Here is a 13,536-nt window from a genome sequence, read left to right as displayed (position 1 = left end):
ACTGGGCAGGTACTGCCCTCTAGTGCTTATGCTTTTATAATAAAAATTTTAAACACTGTCCTTTCATCTAACATCAAAGCAAAGAAAGTCTGCCAAAAATCAAATAACATCTTACTAACCCAAGATTTTTCAACTTCACATTATCAACATTTTGATCGGCTCATTCTTTGTTGCAGAGCTGTTTTGCTCACTGTTGGTTGTTCAGCCGCAATTCTGGTATCTACTCACAGATGCAGTAGCATCCACACACACAGACCAGTTTTGATAACCAAAAATATCTCAGACATTGCTCAATGTCCCCAAGGGAGCAAAATCACCCCTGGTTGAGAACCACCGCTTTAGCCTGAATGTTGTCCAAAGAATTCATGTTACGTCTGAAAACTATGAAGAAAAAAAGATTCCTCCTCTGGACTAATTCCTTTGAGTGAGATAAAGACCTGCCTTTCTGCATGAAAGACAAAAAACAGAATCACGACTTTCAGCTCCTCCTGCAACCCCACCCCACCCCCACCTGCCAGCTAAAGTCCTGGCTGACGGGTTGTTCTTTGTATCTGTAGTTTTCTATTCCAGCTTTATTTCTTAGGTTCGTTCACTCCCTTCCAAAATGGTTAGAAAACAAAGCTTGCCTTTTTGGCCAAATGCAAGGATATGTGGGAGGGAAGTATACGCACTTGGACTCCCATACAACAAATCTTAGAGGGTCAGCATTAACTAACCACACAGGCACAACCGAGAAACTCTGTTGATCATTAGTACAATACAGAAATTCTCACAAAATATCAAATGAAGCTTCAAATCTGGACTTTAGAAAGGTTTATTCAGATCTTCCATGAATGATGATTCTTCCAGTACACTAACTGTGTTTGCAAATCCTGATTCTATGAACTTAAAAACCTATCAATAATTCTGATGCCTAAATATCTAAGATATAAAAAAAAAGTCTGGACTGGCACTGAGAATTAACTTCCTCCCCTCATTAAATTTCTCACTGATTTTTATTGATTTCACAAAAAGAAAAAAAAGACATATCAATAAACAATTTTAACTATGGTTTTTAAACTATTGCTTTTTGTTAACACATTCAAGCCCAATATCTTATGTGTTGCTTTGTTATCTTATGTGTTACTTAGTGAAATTGCAAGTATTATAGTTCTACATTTGTCAAGCTCTTATTAGCAGAATCTTGAAATGGAAATCCTGTTAGCAACGTAGAGCAGTTTGTGATTACTCCAATTCCTCCTCTGAAGAGGCTGTTGTTTTACTGATTCTGTGTTTATGTTGATTTCATCCTTTTCTAATTAAATGCAGTTAGGAAGTCTTATAATCATATAATAAAGCAAAATACAAACTTTAGGCTTTTATCTTTTAAAAGATAATAATAATGATTTAGGATATATATTTAAAACTAGACCCTAGAGGAGTTATGACTTGAATGGAAATAAAAAGCTAAAAGGAAACACAAAATCTGGAAGGATGTTACTCTAACTGAAGAGTAAGAAGAGGTATATGTCTCCAGATGGAAGGGTCTTTTTTCAGTTATGCAAAAAATCAGGTTATTCTGAAATATACAATTATTTTAAAGCATCCAGTTTTTTTTAAATGTGTTAGAAATTAGTTTATACAGTCATTGCTAATTTCTTAACTAATTTTAAACTCCTTAATGAAAAAAATATATTAGATTTTTATTTTAAGGATCTATGGGAGGCAGTTGACTCTCTACATAAAAGGTCCAAGTACTAATTTCCAGGACCTTTAAATATGTTCCTTATATGACAAAAGTAATTGCAGGTGTGATTAAGTTAAGGATTTCCAGATGGGAAGATGATCCTGGACCCAACATAGTCACAAGGGTTCTTTTAAATAAAAAAGGGAGACAGGTGCCTATCACAATTGTGCATGCCTGTAATCCCAGCTACTTGGGAGGCTGAGGCAGAAGGATGGCAAGTTCAAAGCCAACCTGGCAACTTAACAAGACCTTGTCTCAAGAAATAAGAGTTCCATCCCATGTACCAAATAAGACAAGACGGAGACATACAGCTGAGTCAGGGAAGGAGATGTGATATGAAACAGAAATCAGAGTGAAGTAATAACTGGCTTTGATGATGAAGGACCCATGAGCCAAGGAAGATGGGCGAGTGTCTAGAAGCTGCAGCAGGCAAGGGATGGATTCTCAAGGAACATGGCCCTGCTGACCCTTTAATTTTAATCCCACAGACCAATTTTATGTTTCTGACCTCCAAAGCTATAAGAAAATTAATCTGTGTTGTCAGCATCATTTGTGTTTGCAGTGATAGGAAACTAACACAGTAATATTTCATAACCCCTTCGTACTTTAACTATCCTGTTGAGTCAGAATTTTAGCATTTGAATAATTGCATCTCATATTATTATCAGCTTGGTATTATCAAACTGTATCTACTCTTTCTCTGGTTCCTAATAATTATCATGTTTTCACTACAGTATATTTGCTATTTACCTTTAAGTAAATAATACATTTCAAACATAAAATCCTAAGGCCAACATGTGTACAGTGAGGAGCTTCTACTCTGGTATTGCAAGACAAATTTAGTGGACGTGACATGCGGCATATTTTAAGTAGCTACCTATCAAATCTCCAGAGATAAAACAAGCCCAGCTACCCAACCATACTGGCTGTTGAACAGGCTGAAACAGGACTCACAAAATAGAGTCTGACTTCAGAAGACAAAAATGGCAAAGTTGACAACACTACTTGGATGTGACCCTGTAGCAGAGAGCCGACCTTTTTAGCAGTCATTAAAAACAAGTGTCTGTAGGAGACAGCTGCAGTGGATAAATGGTGCAAAATAGACCACCAACTGGTTGTTATTGATATGTCAATATCATCTCCTATATGTAGACAGAGAGAACTGGCAGATGATCACTCTCATCTTTCTTCTCCAGTGTGTAACAGTGGAAGCTGCCACTGTAAAGCCTGGCTGGTAGGCCTCCATTGATGCAGCAATTCCAGTAATCCCCTTGATCCAAACATTCCTGCATTCTTCTTTTTTCTGGTGTGCATGTGTGTGTTACTCGAGATTGAATCTAGGGGCACTGTGCCACTGAGTTATACTCCAGATATATATATATATATATATATATATTTTTTTTTTTTTCATTTTGAGACAGGCTCTCCCTAAATTGCTGGGGATGGCCTCAAACTTGCCATCCTCCTGCCTCAGCCTCCCAAATTGCTGAGATTAACAAGCATGTGCCACCGCACTTGGCTACAATGACAACTTTTAAGAGTCGTAATCCCTTCCAACAACTACAGCAACAGGGTATACTCCAAGAAGAAACAACTTTTCCTGCTTTGCCAACACCTTGACAAACTGGAGAAAGACACACTCCCGTGATTCTGAAAACTTTGTATCTTTTATGACCTTCATGAAAAACAAGAACGTCTCCTCCAGATGCTGTCTGCTCCACTGGCTAAAACGGGTCGTTCCCTGATGTGAAACCTAAGACATTGAAACACGGGGCCGGGATGAGGCGGCGGTGGGTCCCTCGGCAGCGAGTGGCCGCCACTGGAGCGGCAGGTGGACCCCTCGCAGACCCTGGGCACAGCCCGCCGCGCCCCCGCCAGGCCCCCAAGGGCGCCCCCGCGCAGCCCGGAGCCCGGGGAGCAGACCCGCCGGCCCGCGCCCGCCGCCAGCTGCCTTCTCCAACTTCAGCCGGGACCGGACAGCAGCGAAAGCGACAGGAAGAGCAGCTGGTCGCGGTCGCCTCTTTGCTTGCTGACACTGACGACGTGTGCACTGTGGAGAGACCGTCCTCCAGCAGCCTAGGGCCCCCCCCCCCAGCCTCAGGGCCCCCAGGAATCTAGAGGGTTGCCACTTTGGAACCGAGATCTGCAACCACAGCTCCTCGGACACCCCCTGGCCCTGAGGCCAGCGGGTGGAGGCTCGCGGAGCCGAAGAGCCTCTAGACAGACCCAAGATCCATGTGAAGGTTCTGCTCACCACAGGGGACAGCGCTGCCCACCCCTGCAGGCCTGGGTGCACTGTCAGAGACAGCGACAGCGGCCTCCTCGGGGCCGTCCAGGGGCGCGGCGGTCGGAGAGGTGCAGTCTCCCCTCCCCCGCCCCAGGGCCGCAGGCAGGACCCCCGCTCACCACAGCCCTGAGCAGCGCCGGCTTTCGACGCCAGTGGAATCACACTTGTCACCGCTTCTGAGAAGGGGACAGTGATCAGGGTGTTTTCCATTCCAGGGGGACAAAGGGTCTCTGAGCACGGGAGAGGAGTCCAGAGGGGCGTGAGCCTCTGCTCCTCGGTTCAGCAGGGACCGCAGTCCCTCCTGGCTCCAGAGGAGCCCACCACCGGCATGGCACCCACCGACCCCTCAAGTGACAAAATGCTCCACCAGGGCAGAGCCTCTGTCACCTCCGCCTGCCATTCTATGGCCTCAGTCCGGAGACTCCTCGGTTGTGGGTGGGAGGCCCTGGGGCTACTTGCAGCACAGCGGGGACCCCCAGGAGTGTGCCCTGATGCGACAGCACAGGCCGATGGCAGCCTGGGGACGACCAGTGAAGCTGTAGCTTCTGCCTCTCGTGACTGTCCCTTAGGAGCCCGCAGCCGCGAAAGGTGCCTAGTGCCCGGGCCTTGGGCAGGACTTGGCATGGACAGCGCGCAAGCCTCGAAGCCTGCACGGGCCCAGGTGCGCGGGTGGACGAAGCCGCCGCCCTCCCGGGTTCTGGACCCACTGGACTCGACCTGGGAACTCTGACCTGAGTGGGGGAGGACGGCAGAGGGGGGTGTAGTGCGAGTCTACGCCGCACTGTTGGGGAAACACACTGCCTTCCTTTCGGTGGCTTTTAATCCTGCCTTTTTTCTTTCTTTCTTTTTTTTTTTTTTTTTTTTTGCCAAAGTTAGCTTTTTGGTAAAACCTCGAAGTCTCCTGGCTTTGCACGCATCACGTGCCAAGCCTGGAGAAGGAGAGCGAGAAGCCACCTCCTAACACACTGCAGCCATCTGGTGGCTACTGTCCGCAGGGCCATGGGCGGGGCGTGGTTCTGGTGGCCCAGGCTGCTCCTGCCCAAGGTCCAGCACTGCCCACCTGGGGTGCTGGCGCATGTCAGCCTTGGACAGAATCCTCTAGCCCTGCAGGCCCCCCTCCACTTTATTTCATTAATTAAATTATTTCCAAATTGGATCAAAAAGAAAAGAGAGAAATTGTTTTATTTTAGTCCTTACAGTTAAGAAAGTAATTATCTTGTTTCATCTCCTCCTGTCGCATTTCAATTCATCTGGCCTTTGGCTTCAACTAGAGCATGAGTTCCTTTCTTCTTAGCCACAGTCAATGGTCATTTAGTCTGTTGACCTTGAAAACAGCATCCACAGAATACACTGATTCAGAACAGAACATTCTTGATTTACCACTGGCACCAACGTGGCATCAAGGTGTCCTCGGTACTCAACAGTTTAATCCACGTTGGTAATATATGAATTTAGGTGCGTCTAGTAACTGGGTGATTCCACTGTATTTCCCTCTGGAACGCTTTACATGATTTTTTTCCTCTTTCCTTGGTTTGTTGGAACACCTCTGAAGAACTTCATGCTTAAAGTCCTTTTTCAGTACTAGGCTTGAACCCAAGGGTGCTTGACCACTGAAACACACCTCTAGCCTTTTATATTTTCAGACAGGGTCTTGCTAAATGAGGAGGTTGGCTTCAAACTTGTGATCCTCCCACCTCAGCCCTCTGAGTCACTGTGATTATAGGCATTCCTCACAGGTTAGCACACCCAGCTTTCTTTCTTTCTTTCTTTTTTATTTTTTCAATTAATCATACATAGCAGTAGAATGCATTTTAACACATTGTACACAAATGGAGCACAACTTCTCATTCCTCTGTTCATGGTGTAGAGTCACACCAATACTGTAGACATACAAGTGCATAGGGTAATAAAATCTGTCTCATCCACATCCTTCCCACCCCCACACCCTCTCTCCTCCCCTCACTACCCTCTGCCCAATCCAAAGTTCCTTCATTCTTTACTAGCCCCCCACACACTTATTATGAATTAGCATGCACATAACAGAGAAAACATTCCAACTTTGGTTTTTTTGGGGTTTGGCTTATTTCACTTAACATGATATTCTCCAGCTCCATCCATTTACCTGCAAATGCCATGATTTCATTCTTCTTTAAGGCTGAGTAATATTCCATTGTGTATCTATACCACATTTTCTTTATCTATTCATCTGTTGAAGGGCATCTAGGTTGGTTCCACAGTTTAGCTATTGTGAATTGAGCTGCTATAAACATTGATGTGGCTGTGTCTCTGTAGTATGCCGATTTTAAGTCTTTGGGATATAAATCTAGGAGTGGGATAACTGGTTCAAATGGTGGTTCTATTCCAAGTTTCTACACCAATTTTTATGCTTTAAGTTTAAGTAGCAAATGCAGAGTGAGTTTTAATAAATAATCTCTCAAGAAAAGTAAACTAGCCATTTTTAAGTACACTTGAGATCTTTCCCTCCTTGCATTTCTCTAATGAAGCAGTTAATCCCAACTGGACTTAAAGAGGCGTTATAAGAAGACATTGTTATAAAAGGCGAAAGCTACAAAGACAACTGCTGCCCTTCAGGAGTTTCCCATGGAATAAGGGACTGAGTAATGGCTGCTCATAACAACTCAACCAGACAAGAAGCCTGTGGATAGACACAAGAAGCCCTGGGATCCCAAGTCCGTAAAATTGCTTGCCTGGGATCTGGGTGCTTAGATCTGGAGTATTCCAGGCAGAATGAGAAGTGTGAGCATGAACGAAGTGTGATGGTGTCTTGGTTCTTATAGCAGCAAAAGCAAAGCATCACAAACTTAAAAAAAAAAACACAGAAATTCACTCTTCTGTGGCTCCGGGGGCCAGCAGCCTGACATCTCGGCTCTAGATGGGGCTTTTCCTGGCCTCTTCCTGGCCTCCAGAGGTCACCCAGCGTCACGGCATTCTTTGGCCTGTAGACACCCCCCTCAGGCTCGGCCTCCACTGCAGCCTGTCGTGTCTGTGGGTCTTTTCACAGGGCCTCCTTCTCTATGTCTGTACCTGGGACTCTTCTGTCATCTCCCTCTAAGGACACGGTCCTGATACAGTGGGATGTCATCATTTAATTAAGACTCTAAGACCAGATCAGTTCACATCCACAAGTACTAGGTAGAACTTGAACATCTCTTTTTGGAGAACACAATTTACCCCACAGTATCTGGTAATGAGAATTTCAATGTAACTAGAAAACAGACTATATTTAGGGAAAGATGAGAAATAACACAAGAAAAAGGGGTCGGGGCATAGAAGACCTGGATGAATGAGCCATGGGGATGCCACAGGATATTTTAAAGTAAAGGAGTATTACTAACAAAGTTGTCCATTTTTGGAAAATTAATTTGTCATTGTTATGTAAAAGTCACTAAAGTGGAAAAGGAGAAATAGAATAGGGAAAATCAGAGAACTGCTTCAGGAATAGAGATTTGTGATACCTCCAATAAAACAGTCCCATAAAATTAAAAAAGAATGAGGCGTACCAGGGGCTGCGACTGGGGCTCAGTGGTAGAGAGCTTGCCTCGAATATGTTCAGTCCTCAGCACCACATAAAAAATAAATAAATGAAATAAGGGTTAAAAAGAAAGAAAGAAACTTTAAAAACAAAAAAGAATGGGACATAGCAGAGAGACTGATGAGGAGAGAAGAAATGAGGTAGGACTGAATTGGGCGACTAGGAGAGTAGTGGCATAACCATTGTTGTTCTATTTGTCATATTGTATTCCAACACCAACCCTGTGACACCAGCTAAGAGTACTGCCATTCAGTTCTGACAGTGACCACCCAGAGAAAGCCCAGATTCCTCAAGGGCAACACGCCAGCGGCGTGTCCTGAGTGTCCAGCTCACCCACTCTCTGTCCAGGCACCTAGCAGTTCAGGGGATCTCACAGCTTTGTCTGTTTCAACAATTTGCTAGAAAAACTCAGAAGCCACTGAAAGCACTATATTTATGTTTTCAGTTCGATTATAAAGAATATAATTCAAGAACAGTCAAATATCAAAGATGTATAGGGTGAGTAAGATCTGAGGGTGAAGAGGGGAGGAGGGAGCTTCCCACCCTCTCCTTATGGAATCTGGGCGCATCACCACGGTTTTGGCACGTCAGTGTGTTCACAAACCAGGAAGCTCCACGGAGCCCCGAATCCAGAGATTCCCTGAGGTTTCATTATGTAAGTGGCTTGAGTAAATCACTGTCCTCAAATCGAACCAATCTTTAGTTCCTCTCTCCTTGAAGGAGAAAAGAATTTGGGGGAAGGCAGAGGTGCAGAGCTGAAAGTTCTAATCCTCTAATTATATGCTAGGTCTTTCTGGTGTGGCCAGATCCTTCCTTGAAAATACCTAAGGACCTTCCATGAGTCAATTCATCAGCATAAATTCGGGTATAGTAATAAGAAACTCACAATGAATTTTAAAAAGACACTCTTATCCCTCAGAAAATTCCAAGAGATTTTGAAGCTCTGGGCCAGAAACCAAGGACAAAGATAATATATGTTCTTCATTATATCACATACATCCTAATAACTAATATTTATTAAAGACTTGGTGTGCAACAGGCATTGAGACCCAGAGATTATATAATAATCCTCACAGATCATAAAACTTGTAAGTGGTAGAGTAAGGATTGAAAGTCAGGTCCGGTTACTCCAGACTCTGTGTCTAAGCACACAAGATCAGAACTTCCTCCCTACATATTTTAGGTAAAGTCACTTAACCTCTCCAGATTTTGTTTTCCACCTACCAAATGAAAGGCCTTGGACTTCATGATCATTAATGTTCCTTTGAACTCCAGTGTTTCCTCTTTCATTTGAATTGTTTCAAAACTCCTCTTCTTCTTTTTATGGACACAATGCATTTATTTTGTTTTGTTTTATGTGGTGCTAAGGATCAAACCTATTACCTCACAAGGCAAGCCCTCTACCACTGAGCTACAACCCCAGCCTGCAACTTATTTTTAAAATGGACATGTTTCTTTCTCTTCTCTTCCAGCTCCTCCCTAATCTCCTTCTTAATCTCAGGGAAACAGGATTACCTTTCTTCCCCTCCTAGACAGAGCACACACCTGCCCTGGACATCTATATAGGAATCTGTTACAACTGCCATAAGTAATCTAGACTTTGGGGATGACCCCTAAAGATATCAGAAATGACTCTCCCCCAAATTAACAAGTGAATTACTCCAACAGAGGACACCTGGAATGTGGCCTTTAAATCTCCTCTTTAAAAGCTGCCCCCCCCAACCCTTCCTGCCCATGGGCAGAGTCAGGCCCCTGGGACAGGGGTCCCTGTGTCTCTCCTTTGCTAGCAAAGCAATAAACCTTCTTTTTCCTTTTTCTCAAAACATTTTCCTCATTAGTGGATTGGTTTGGGGACAAGGATGAAGCTTTCAGCAACAATACGAATTCAGTAAGAAAAGATGAAACACACTTCACTTTTGCTTGATTTCTTTTGAGACTTTTGTCATTAATTTTTTCCTTTCAGGTCTAGACCTTATAACATTTATTATATTAAGTTTGTTGATGATAATAGCACTTAACAAAAGAAGATAACACATCTTGCTTTGACCGGATCACCTTACATTGTTAATATCCTGTTCATAATGTATCTGATGCTGGTGGCCCACTGGCATTTGAGGGAACAGCAAAAGCAGGAAGGCCACTCTGACCTTTCCTTCTCCCCTCTTCCCTAAAGCAGGTCACACACCATGCCAGAAGTGCCCTCCCTATACCCACAGGAAAGAGCCGTCCTCATCTCTGAAGTCACTGAGACACAGAGAGGAGTCGGAAAAAACAGCCATTGCTCAGTCTCCCCACCGGTTTATTACCATTAGGTCAAACCTCTCTGCCAGGTCACACGTCCCCGTGACTCCCCACTTCTTCAAAACACTAAGCATAAAGCTTCCCTTTCTCTGGGTCTTTGTTTCTGATATCTCCTGTGTCACATAAAACTGATATTAAATAAATGTGTATGCTTTTCTCTCGTTAATCCGTATTTTGTTATAGGGGCCTCAGCATAAACTCTGTGATAGTGAAGACAGGATACCTTTTCTCTCCTACTTGTGTTAAACCACAACACAAAGAAAAGACCACTGACTCCAATTTTAAATCAAATTAAAGCAAGCTTGTAAATCCAACCAGCCAGGACTGTCTCTCCCAAAATCCACGGGATAGAAGACAGCTCCGGCTCTCTAGGAGCACAGCTTTATGGCACAGAAAGTTGCAAAAGGGGGGGAGGGTCTTGAGAACTTACAGATAACAGGATTTTGACAAGCATAATACAAAGGCAGGTAGTGGGTTAATGGTCTAAGTGGTTCAGCACTTGGGGAGTCAATTTAGATCCCAACATCAGAATTTTTTTTTTAAAGAATGTTCACTTCTTTTTTTTTTTTTTTTAAAGAGAGAGTGAGAGAGAGACAGAGAGGGAGAGAGAGAGAGAATTTTTAATATTTATTTTTTAGTTATCGGCGGACACAACATCTTTGTATGTGGTGCTGAAGATAGAACCCGGGCTTCACGCATGCTAGGCGAGCGCGTTACCACTTGAGCCACATCCCCAGCCCCCAACATCAGAATTTATGAGGCACCATTAGGGTTTCAGAGAGGGTTGTTATCTGGTCAGGGAGAGCCAGGCATGGGTGAGTTCAAGGCACGGGCAGGCATTCCAAATAAGCTTAAAACATCAAAATACGGCCAGGCTAAATAGAATCCTAATACTTTATAGAAAACAGAAATGAAACTTTTATAACTTTTGACAAGATGGCTCCTGCACTTAAGAGGGAATTAGGCTGGGTTTATCACATGTCCTTAGGCCTTGGAACAAGGAAATCTGTAAATATATATTGAATGAGCTCATTTGTCTTACTCTCTTTTGTTTATTCTTTTAAATGAACTTTGGGAAAAAAATTGCCCCCATCCAGAAAAAAATATACTAGAAATTTATTTATGTATTTATTTATTTATCTATTACAGTTTAAAGTATTTTATTTTTAGAGATGTCACCTTTGGAATTAAAAATATTATATTCATTTAAGAAATTGTTTTGTTTTACAGTACAGGTAGTTTTTAAAACTTCTGGCTCTGCAATATTCTTTGTTATAAAATATTTTAATAATTCTTAAGTAATTTTGGGAAGGTATGAGGAAAGATGAAGGTGCTGAATTATTTCAGGATTTGTAATAGTACTTTTCAGTTCAGTCTAGTCAGGTAAGTAAAGGTTGATAAGAGAAATGTTTTATAAAATAAGAGTGATAAGGGCTGGGGATGTGGCTCAAATGGCAGCGCGCTCGCCTGGCATGCATGCGGCCCGGGTTCCATCCTCAGCACCACATACAAACAAAGATGTTGTGTCCGCCGAAAACTAAAAAAATAAATAAAAAGTCTCTCTCTCCTCTCTCTCTCTCTCTCTCTCTTTAAAAAAAAAAATAAGAGTGATAAAACAAAATTACAACCTGTGATCCCATCCAAGAAAGAGAAATATTGAAAAAAAAATGTAAAAATCAAAACAATATAATCAAATTATACTCGTAAGACCCTATACTTGGGCTGAGGCTGTGGCTCAGTGGTCAGTGGCAGAGTGCTCACCTAGCACTTGTGAGGCACTGAGTTCAATTCTCAGCACCACATACAAATAAATAAATAAATAACAGTATTGTGTCCATCTATGACTAAAACAAACAAAAAATTTTTTAAACCCTATTTTAGGGCTGTGGCTGTGGCTCAGAAGTAGAGCGCGTGCCTAGCATGTGTGAGACACTGGGTTCGATCCTCAGCACCCCATAAAGTAAAATAAAGACATGTGTCCACCTATAACTAGAAAATAAATATTTAAAAAGACCCTATTTTAGTAAAAGAAATATGTAATATAATTATAATATAAAAATAACTCCCCCCCAAAATAAATAACTCCTACTATTTTCTCCAACACCTATTATTTGCCAGGCACTAGGCCTTGTGCTTTACAATCATGTTTCCTAACCCTAAAAAACATTCTTAGGCTGATGGCCAAAGCTGGTTTTTTTTTTTTTTTTTTTTAGTTTTGAGGTTTTTTTAAAACAGAAAAAAATGAAGCTTACTGGAGCTCAACGACTCGTCCCCAGCCATATAGCTGATAAGTGGCAGAATGGGATTTGAGTCCAAGTTTTTCTTCCATACCACACAGCATTTACTGTATAGAAAACTAGCTGACTCAATTGCATTTTTTACTTTAGTCAAACTCAAATATAAAACCTCAAACATGGTCTACTATTCTTATATAGCAATATCTGTCTTTTGTGGTATTAATAAATAACAAAGAAAATACATTGTGTTCTTACCATGAGCTGGGAAAACAGTATTACCACCAATAACAATAATATGCTATTCTTGTCCTCAGTTCCAATAATTTAGGAGCTGTTACCAGAACAAGAAGCCATCTGATTCAAATATAAAAGTATTCTATTTAATCACAAACACAAAGACCTAAAACCCCACTTTCGAGCCACTTCTGTAGAGTAAGAATCCAGCCTGCACTTGTCAGTGATGATGAGAATATTAAACCAAGAAGTCCCTGTAGAGGTCACAGTGCTGCAAGTCCACGTGGTAGCATGGTGGCATCTGCATGGACCCAGGAAACACAACGAGGCCCTTCCACACAGCTGTCACGTTCTTGCGATGACTTTAAGTCAGGGTCTCCTCATGCCATGCCCATGTGTTTGCTTGATGAACAGCACAATCTCCATGGGGTCTACTCTCTTGCAGTCTGGTGTCGATTTTGCTGTGGCCAAAGGGTGTCTGCCCTGCTGTGAGGTGCAGCCCCTCTCCCAGGGGCTGAGAAGGGCTGGCAGGGGCTCCACCAGACCAGGTTTCGACACAGGTTTCCACGCAGGAAGGACTGCTCTGCCCCAGGCTTTAACGCGCTTGGCACTTGGCAGAGGGTGCGAGTAACCCAGAGCTGTCGTGTGCAAACAGAATTCGGAGGTCTTAGTGAATTTTCCAAAGCAGTGACACCAGCTGGTCCCCAGAGATATAGGCGACCAGCCTCAAAATCTTCTCGATCACCTAGTACCCGTGGCCCTGGTGCAGCCTGGAACAGCGGCTGCTGGGGACTCTCCTGACGTATCTGGCTGTCTTCTCAAACAGGGCCTGGCTCTCCTCCTCAGTCAAAGGCCGCATTTTCCCACTGGGTCCTCCAGCCTCAGCAGCAGAAAGGGAAGTGGGGTGCTGGTGGCTCCTGCAGCCCCAAAGCCTGCCTCTCTAGGCCCACCCTGCACTGGGAGTTCAGATGGGAATCATACTAAATTTTTAAATTTTGATTCAGGAAACACTGAAATCTTTATAATCTCTACACTTTCCACCTAAAACTGAGTATGTCTCTCCTTTATTTAATGGTGAAAAAATAAGGGTACATAGATTAAATGCTGCCTCTAATTTTTTTTTTTCTCTCTGGTAATAATTTGATAGTTTGGGTTGTATATATACACCTACGATTTTTATTTGTTGATATAGTGAACA

At 43.0% G+C, this 13,536-nt stretch overlaps 1 pseudogene; it reads right to left on the bottom strand.

Moving 5' to 3' along the window:
* Positions 1 to 12,702: 12,702 nt before the first annotated feature.
* On the bottom strand, positions 12,703 to 13,197 carry LOC139707498 (60S ribosome subunit biogenesis protein NIP7 homolog; annotated as a pseudogene).
* Positions 13,198 to 13,536: the final 339 nt, after the last annotated feature.

Source organism: Marmota flaviventris, chromosome 10, assembly GCF_047511675.1.
Source record: "Marmota flaviventris isolate mMarFla1 chromosome 10, mMarFla1.hap1, whole genome shotgun sequence".
In the NCBI taxonomy this organism is placed as follows: domain Eukaryota; kingdom Metazoa; phylum Chordata; class Mammalia; order Rodentia; family Sciuridae; genus Marmota; species Marmota flaviventris.
Note: the sequence above shows the minus strand (reverse complement) of the source record. Positions and strands in the feature narration are given on the sequence as shown.